This window comes from Amblyomma americanum, chromosome 3 (assembly GCF_052857255.1).
Source record: "Amblyomma americanum isolate KBUSLIRL-KWMA chromosome 3, ASM5285725v1, whole genome shotgun sequence".
NCBI lineage: Eukaryota > Metazoa > Arthropoda > Arachnida > Ixodida > Ixodidae > Amblyomma > Amblyomma americanum.
The window spans coordinates 49435517-49443131 of NC_135499.1; positions in this window are offsets into that span (position 1 = coordinate 49435517).

Genomic DNA, 7615 nt, shown 5'->3' on the forward strand with positions numbered 1-7615 from the left:
AAATTAGACAGCCGTCGCATTAGCTCAGTTGGTGAAGCACCGGACGAGATTTTCGGAGGTCGTGGGTCCGGATCTCACCTTCGGCATGGTTGTTTTTTCTGCTGCTTTATAAGTAATTTTCTTTAAAAAAATAATTGATTGGCACTAGATATAAAAAAAGAAGCATTCCCCTATGCACCTTGATTTTGGTGACTGTTGGCTTCCTTAATATGTTTGTCAAACGAGCCCCTCACTACATTTGCTTTGTCTGCTAATAGCTTAATGGGGGTCTCGGTTCTGGCAGTCTTGATGCCAGAGGTAACATAAGAGGGCTCTCGCAGTTTCCGCCCTCGCCGTTAGACGTTACACTTGCGGTATTTCAGGACGTGCTACGTCCACCGCTATGGACGAGGGTGGCACTGGTGAACACTCTCAAGGATCGCTTACACGCAAAACATAAATACCCACGAAAGCAGCAAATTAGACAGCCGTCGCATTAGCTCAGTTGGTGAAGCACCGGACGAGATTTTCGGAGGTCGTGGGTCCGGATCCCACCTTCGGCATGGTTGTTTTTTCTGCTGCTTTATAAGTAATTTTCTTTAAAAAAATAATTGATTGGCATTAGATATAAAAAAGAAGCATTCCCCTATGCACCTTGATTTCGGTGACTGTTGGCTTCCTTATATGTTTGTCAAACGAGCCCCTCACTACATTTGCTTTGTCTGCTAATAGCTTAACGGGGGTCTCGGTTCTGGCAGTCTTGATGCCAGAGGTAGCATAAGAGGGCTCTCGCAGTTTCCGCCCTCGCCGTTAGACGTTACACTTGCGGTATTTCAGGACGTGCTGCGTCCACCGCTATGGACGAGGGTGGCACTGGTGAACACTCTCAAGGATCGCTTGCACGCAAAACATAAATACCCACGAAAGCAGCAGATTAGACAACCGTCGCCGTAGCTCAGTTGGCAAGAGCACCGGACGCGATATTCGGAGGTCGTGGGTTTGGATCCCACCGGCGGCATGGTTGTTTTTTCTGCTGCTTTATAAATAATTTTCTTTAAAAAACTAATTGATTGGCACTAGATATAAAAAAAGCATTCCTCTATGCACCTTGATTTCGGTGACTGTTGGCTTCCTTAATATGTTTGTCAAACGAGCCCCTCACAACATTTGCTTTGTCTGCTAATAGCTTAACGGGGGTCTCGGTTCTGGCAGTCTTGATGCCATAGGTAGCATAAGAAGGCTCTCGCACAGTTTCCGCCCTCGCCGTTAGATGACGTTCTATTTCACACTTGCGGTATTACAGGACGTGCTACGTCCACCGCTATGGACGAGGGTGGCGCTGGTGAATACTCTCAAGGTTCGCTTGCACGCAAAACATAAATACCCATGAAAGCAGCAAATTAGACAGCCGTCGCATTAGCTCAGTTGGTAAAGCACCGGAGGAGATTTTCGGAGGTCGTGGGTCCGGATCCCGCCTTCGGCATGGTTGTTTTTTCTGCTGCTTTATAAGTAATTTTCTTTAAAAAACTAATTGATTGGCACTAGATATTAAAAAGAAGCATTCCTCTATGCACCTTGATTTCTGTGACTGTTGGCTTCCTTAATATGTTTGTCAAACGAGCCCCTCACTACATTTGCTTTGTCTGCTAATAGCTTAATGGGGGTCTCGGTTCAGGCAGTCTTGATGCCAGAGGTAGCATAAGAGGGCTCTTGCAGTTTCCGCCCTCGCCGTTAGACGTTACACTTGCGGTATTTCAGGACGTGCTACGTCCACCGCTATGGACGAGGGTGGCACTGGTGAACAATCTCAAGGATCGCTTACACGCAAAACATAAATACCCACGAAAGCAGCAGATTAGACAACCGTCGCCGTAGCTCAGTTGGCAAGAGCACCGGACGCGATATTCGGAGGTCGTGGGTTCGGATCTCACCTTCGCCTTGGTTGTTTTTTCTGCTGCTTTATAAGTAATTTTCTTTAAAAACTAATTGATTGGCACTAGATATAAAAAAGAAGCATTCCCCTATGCACCTTGATTTCGGTGACTGTTGGCTTCCTTAATATGTTTGTCAAACGAGCCCCTCACTTCATTTGCCTTGTCTGCTAATAGCTTAAATGGGGTCTCGGTTCTGGCAGTCTTGATGCCATAGGTAGTATAAGAGGGCTCTCGCACAGTTTCCGCCCTCGCCGTTAGATGACGTTCTACGTCACACTTGCGGTATTACAGGACGTGCTACGTCCACCGCTATGGACGAGGGTGGCGCTGGTGAACACTCTCAAGGTTCGCTTACACGCAGAACATAAATACCCACGAAAGCAGCAGATTAGACAGCCGTCGCCGTAGCTCAGTTGGTAAGCGCACCGGACGCCATATTCGGAGGTCGTGGGTTTGGATCCCACCGGCGGCATGGTTGTTTTTTCTGCTGCTTAATAAATAATTTTCTTTAAAAAAACTAATTGGTTGGCAATAGATATAAAAAAGAAGCATTCCTCTATGCACCTTGATTTCTGTGACTGTTGGCTTCCTTAATATGTTTGTCAAAGGAGCCCCTCACTACATTTGCTTTGTCTGCTAATAGCTTAATGGGGGTCTCGGTTCTGGCAGTCTTGATGCCAGAGGTAGCATAAGAGAGCTCTCGCAGTTTCCGCCCTCGCCGTTAGACGTTACACTTGCGGTATATCAGGACGTGCTACGTCCACCGCTATGGACGAGGGTGGCACTGGTGAACACTCTCAAGGATCGCTTACACGCAAAACATAAATACCCACGAAAGCAGCAGATTAGACAACCGTCGCCGTAGCTCAGTTGGCAAGAGCACCGAACGCGATATTCGGAGGTCGTGGGTTCGGATCTCACCTTCAGCATGGTTGTTTTTTGTGCTGCTTTATAAGTAATTTTCTTTAAAAACTAATTGATTGGCACTAGATATAAAAAAGAAGCATTCCCCTATGCACCTTGATTTCTGTGACTGTTGGCTTCCTTAATATGTTTGTCAAACAAGCCCCTCACTTCATTTGCCTTGTCTGCTAATAGCTTAACGGGGGTCTCTGTTGTGACAGTCTTGATGCTATAGGTAGCATAAGAGGGCTCTCGCACAGTTTCCGCCCTCGCCGTTAGATGACGTTCTACGCCACAATTGCGGTATTACAGGACGTGCTACGTCCACCGCTATGGACGAGGGTGGCGCTGGTGAACACTCTCAAGGTTCGCTTGCACGCAAAACATAAATACCCAAGAAAGCAGCAAATTAGACAGCCGTCGCATTAGCTCAGTTGGTAAAGCACCGGACGAGATTTTCGGAGGTCGTGGGTTCGGATCTCACCTTCGGCATGGTTGTTTTTTGTGCTGCTTTATAAGTAATTTTCTTTAAAAACTAATTGATTGGCACTAGATATAAAAAAGAAGGATTCCCCTATGCAGCTTGATTTCGGTGACTGTTGGCTTCCTTAATATGTTTGTCAAACGAGCCCCTCACTTCATTTGCCTTTTCTGCTAATAGCTTAAAGGGGTCTCGGTTCTGGCAGTCTTGATTCTATAGGTAGCATAAGAGGGCTCACGCACAGTTTCCGCCCTCGCCGTTAGATGACGTTCTACGTCACAATTACTGTATTACTGGACGTGCTACGTCCACCGCTATGAACGAGTGTGGCGCTGGTGAACACTCTCAAGGTTCGCTTACACGCAAAACATAAATACCCACGAAAGCAGCAGATTAGACAGCCGTCACCGTAGCTCAGTTGGTAAGAGCACCGGACGCGATATTCGGAGGTCGTGGGCTCGATACCACCGGCGCCATGGTTGTCTTTTCTGTTGCTTTATAAGTAATTTTCTTTTAAAAAACTAATTGATTGACACTAGCTATAAAAAAGAAGCATTCCTCTATGCACCTTGATTTCTGTGACTGTTGGCTTCCTTAATATGTTTGTCAAACAAGCCCCTCACTTCATTTGCCTTGTCTGCTAATAGCTTAACGGGGGTCTCTGTTCTGACAGTCTTGATGCTATAGGTAGCATAAGAGGGCTCTCGCACAGTTTCCGCCCTCGCCGTTAGATGACGTTCTACGTCACAATTGCGGTATTACAGGACGTGCTACGTCCACCGCTATGGACGAGGGTGGCGCTGGTGAACACTCTCAAGGTTCGCTTGCACGCAAAACATAAATACCCAAGAAAGCAGCAAATTAGACAGCCGTCGCATTAGCTCAGTTGGTAAAGCACCGGACGAGATTTTCGGAGGTTGTGGGTTCGGATCCCACCTTCGGCATGGTTGTTTTTTCTGCTGCTTTATAAGTAATTTTCATAAAAGAACTAATTGATTGGCACTAGATATAAAAAAGAAGCATTCCCCTATGCACCTTGATTTTGGTGACTGTTGGTTTCCTTAATATGTTTGTCAAACGAGCCCCTCTCTTCATTTGCCTTGTTTGCTAATAGATTAAAGGGGTCTCGGTTCTGGCAGTCTTGATGCCATAGGTAGCATAAGAGGGCTCTCGCACAGTTTCCGCCCTCGCCGTTAGATGACGTTCTACGTCACACTTGCGGTATTACAGGACGTGCTACGTCCACCGCTATGGACGAGGGTGGCGCTGGTGAACACTCTCAAGGTTCGCTTACACGCAAAACATAAATACCCACGAAAGCAGCAGATTAGACAACCGTCGCCGTAGCTCAGTTGGCAAGAGCACCGGACGCGATATTCGGAGGTCGTGGGTTCGGATCCCACCGGCGGCATGGTTGTTTTTTCTGCTGCTTTATAAATAATTTTCTTTAAAAAACTAATTGACTGGCACTAGATATAAAAAAAAGCATTCCCCTATGCACCTTGATTTCGGTGACTGTTGGCTTCCTGAATATGTTTGTCAAACGAGCCCCTCACAACATTTGCTTTGTCTGCTAATAGCTTAACGGGGGTCTCGGTTCTGGCAGTCTTGATGCCATAGGTAGCATAAGAAGGCTCTCGCACAGTTTCCGCCCTCGCCGTTAGATGACGTTCTATTTCACACTTGCGGTATTACAGGACGCGCTACGTCCACCGCTATGCACGAGGGTGGCGCTGGTGAACACTCTCAAGGTTCGCTTACACGCAAAACATAAATAAATACCCAAGAAAGCAGCAGATTAGACAGCCGTCACCGTAGCTCAGTTGGTGAGAGCACCGGACGCAATATTCGGAGGTCGTGGGCTCGATCCCACCGGCGCCATGGTCGTCTTTTTTGTTGCTTCATAAGAAATTTTCTTTTAAAAAAACTAATTGATTGACACTAGCTATAAAAAAGAAGCATTCCTCTATGCACCTTGATTTTTGTGACTGTTGGCTTCCTTAATATGTTTGTCAAACGAGCCCCTCACTTCATTTGCCTTGTCTGCTAATAGCTAAACGGGGGTCTCGGATCTGGCAGTCTTGATGCTATAGGTAGCATAAGAGGGCTCTCGCACAGTTTCCGCCCTCGCCGTTAGATGACGTTCTACGTCACAATTGTGGTATTACAGGACGTGCTACGTCCACCGCTATGGACGAGGGTGGCGCTGGAGAACACTCTCAAGGTTCGGTTGCACGCAAAACATAAATACCCAAGAAAGCAGCAAATTAGACAGCCGTCGCATTAGCTCAGTTGCTGAAGCACCGGACGAGATTTTCGGAGGTCGTGGGTCCGGATCCCACCTTCGGCATGGTTGTTTTTGCTGCTGCTTTATAAGTAATTTTCTTTAAAAAACTAATTGATTGGCACTAGATATAAAAAAGAAGCATTCCCCTATGCACCTTGATTTTGGTGACTGTTGGTTTCCTTAATATGTTTGTCAAACGAGCCCCTCTCTTCATTTGCCTTGTTTGCTAATAGATTAAAGGGGTCTCGGTTCTGGCAGTCTTGATGCCATAGGTAGCATAAGAGGGCTCTCGCACAGTTTCCGCCCTCGCCGTTAGATGACGTTCTACGTCACACTTGCGGTATTACAGGACGTGCTACGTCCACCGCTATGGACGAGGGTGGCGCTGGTGAACACTCTCAACGTTCGCTTACACGCAAATCATAAATACCCACGAAAGCAGCAGATTAGACAGCCGTCGCCGTAGCTCAGTTGGTAAGCGCACCGGACGCCATATTCGGAGGTCGTGGGTTTGGATCCCACCGGCGGCATGGTTGTTTTTTCTGCTGCTTTATAAGTAATTTTCTTTAAAAACTAATTGATTGGCACTAGATATAAAAAAGAAGCATTCCCCTATGCACCTTGATTTCGGTGTCTGTTGGCTTCCTTAATATGTTTGTCAAACGAGCCCCTCTCTTCATTTGCCTTGTTTGCTAATAGCTTAAAGGGGTCTCGGTTCTGGCAGTCTTGATGCCATAGGTAGCATAAAAGGGCTCTCGCACAGTTTCCGCCCTCGCTGTTAGATGACGTTCTACGTCACACTTGCGGTATTACAGGACGTGCTACGTCCACCGCTATGGACGAGGGCGGCGCTGGTGAACACTCTCAAGGTTCGCTTACACGCAAAACATAAATACCCACGAAAGCAGCAGATTAGACAGCCGTCGCCGTAGCTCAGTTGGTAAGCGCACCGGACGCCATATTCGGAGGTCGTGGGTTTTGATCCCACCGGCGGCATGGTTGTTTTTTCAGCAGCTTAATAAATAATTTTCTTTAAAAAAACTAATTGGTTGGCACTAGATATTAAAAAGAAGCATTCCTCTATGCACCTTGATTTCTGTGACTGTTGGCTTCCTTAATATGTTTGTCAAACGAGCCCCTCACTACATTTGCTTTGTCTGCTAATAGCTTAATGGGGGTCTCGGTTCTGGCAGTCTTGATGCCAGAGGTAGCATAAGAGGGCTCTTGCAGTTTCCGCCCTCGCCGTTAGACGTTACACTTGCGGTTTTTCAGGACGTGCTACGTCCACCGCTATGGACGAGGGTGGCACTGGTGAACACTCTCAAGGATCGCTTACACGCAAAACATAAATACCCACGAAAGCAGCAGATTAGACAACCGTCGCCGTAGCTCAGTTGGCAAGAGCACCGGACGCGATATTCGGAGGTCGTGGGTTCGGATCTCACCTTCGGCTTGGTTGTTTTTTCTGCTGCTTTATAAGTAATTTTCTTTAAAAACTAATTGATTGGCACTAGATATAAAAAAGAAGCATTCCCCTATGCACCTTGATTTTGGTGACTGTTGGTTTCCTTAATATGTTTGTCAAACGAGCCCCTCTCTTCATTTGCCTTGTTTGCTAATAGATTAAAGGGGTCTCGGTTCTGGCAGTCTTGATGCCATAGGTAGCATAAGAGGGCTCTCGCACAGTTTCCGCCCTCGCCGTTAGATGACGTTCTACGTCACACTTGCGGTATTACAGGACGTGCTACGTCCACCGCTATGGACGAGGGTGGCGCTGGTGAACACTCTCAAGGTTCGCTTACACGCAAAACATAAATACCCACGAAAGCAGCAGATTAGACAACCGTCGCCGTAGCTCAGTTGGCAAGAGCACCGGACGCGATATTCGGAGGTCGTGGGTTCGGATCCCACCGGCGGCATGGTTGTTTTTTCTGCTGCTTTATAAATAATTTTCTTTAAAAAACTAATTGACTGGCACTAGATATAAAAAAAAGCATTCCCCTATGCACCTTGATTTCGGTGACTGTTGGC